Consider the following 1,800-nt stretch of genomic DNA (forward strand, 5'->3'; position numbering starts at 1 on the left):
GGTAGCAAGACATTGCACCCTAACCCGCCTCTATGGGTACCCGCCTTGCCACTACTTGGTCCCTATAACCTTTAATTCAGAAAAAGAAGTTACAGTATACTAATAATAAAACTGAATTTCTAGCAAATTTAACATAATAACTAACAAGTTACAACTTACAACATTACACCAAATCATCAAATCATAAATAAATCGAATAAGATAAATTTGAGTTCTTAATTCATCAGTCGTGGTCACTTTCCAACTCTCTCCAAAAATTCTTAAAACATCTACATTGTCACAAAAAAAAAATCATAATATTATAGATGTTAAAAATCCAACTCCAAATAACAATAAATATGCAAAAAATTAACAAAATATGCAGATCAGTATAAAATATGTAACATAAGCATATCAATAAAAAAAATTAAATTAAAATATGCAGATCAACCCACAAATATACAATTATCTTGTTTAAATTAGTATATTTCTGACTTCATATTATGGAATTTTCTTTTGTAAATGACAATCATAGGAAAGACTTCACATTTATATCATTCATGGTTTTATATAATTCGATATGATAAAGATTGTGATGATTCTAAAAGTATCAAACATATTTGAATAACCCTTCAAAATCTAGTACACTCTTTTGTTCATAATCAAACTAATTTTTTTTTCTAAAGCACTTTACAATACGTTGATTCAGGCACAACTAGAAAACTGCAAATTATTCATGAAAAAACTCCAAATTATGCTTATGGCATAACAATTACAAAAATGGAATACTTTACTTCTTAACAAGCATGATTCACTAAAATCACTTAACCCTGTCTCACATGACAACCACTAACCAACATAGCATTCATAATTGAAGGAAAAAATCTCCAAACATATTGAAATGGATTAGGGTAATTTAGGCCATGATTTTATCTCTACATAAACCCTGCATTACTGATTAAAAGTTCCAAGGACCACAGGTATTCAAATTTTTCTTCCGTCAGGAATTCAACACAAATTAAAAAAGAAACATCAATTAAAACAAAAGAAATAGCAAACCAGAACAAATAAGGGTGATTTGGGAGAACAATAAAATATAAAGAAAAATTAGATAATTAATTTATCAAAAATAAAAGAATTAAAATAAATAAGCTCACTGAAGAGCAATGAAGGCGTGGAGCAGACTGTAGAGGAGGAGGAGCTTGGAGCTCCTGGTCACACTAACGATTCGCATTAGATGGAGGAGGACTGGAGAAGATGGGCGAGGACGAACTGACAAAGGAGCAAGGAGAAGGTGACACCGGTAAAGCCCGCCAAGCTGTAGCTTAGAGCAATGACGAACTGCGGCAAAACAGCAAGAGGAGGTGACACCAGCAAATTGCTTGTGGCTGGGAGGAAATGAGACTGGCCAGTAAGCGTGAGACAATGGCCAAGAGGGTGAGGTCAGGGCTCGAGGTAGAAGATGAAGAATGAGGTTAGAAGATTGAGTAAGAAGAAGAAGAAGAAAGAGTGAGGTACTGGAGTTAGAGGCTGAGACTCTGGGAAGTGGCAGCACAAAAAAACTCCTAAACCCAACCCAACCCGCCCTGATTAAAACTATCTGCTCCGACCGGGTAGGGGTAGAGCGAGTATCTGCGAGTTCGGATACTGCTGCCAACTCTATCTCGGAGGCAGACAGTGAGTGGGTAGAAGAGCATCAAGATTTGAGAGAGTGGGTCTTAAAAGAGTTAGAATTTGGTGGAGAATTTATGAGCACAAGTTTTGTAATGTTGATGATGATATTAATAAAAAAATATCGGAAATAATTTTTATTTTAACCTA

Source organism: Arachis ipaensis, chromosome B03, assembly GCF_000816755.2.
Source record: "Arachis ipaensis cultivar K30076 chromosome B03, Araip1.1, whole genome shotgun sequence".
Lineage (NCBI taxonomy): Eukaryota > Viridiplantae > Streptophyta > Magnoliopsida > Fabales > Fabaceae > Arachis > Arachis ipaensis.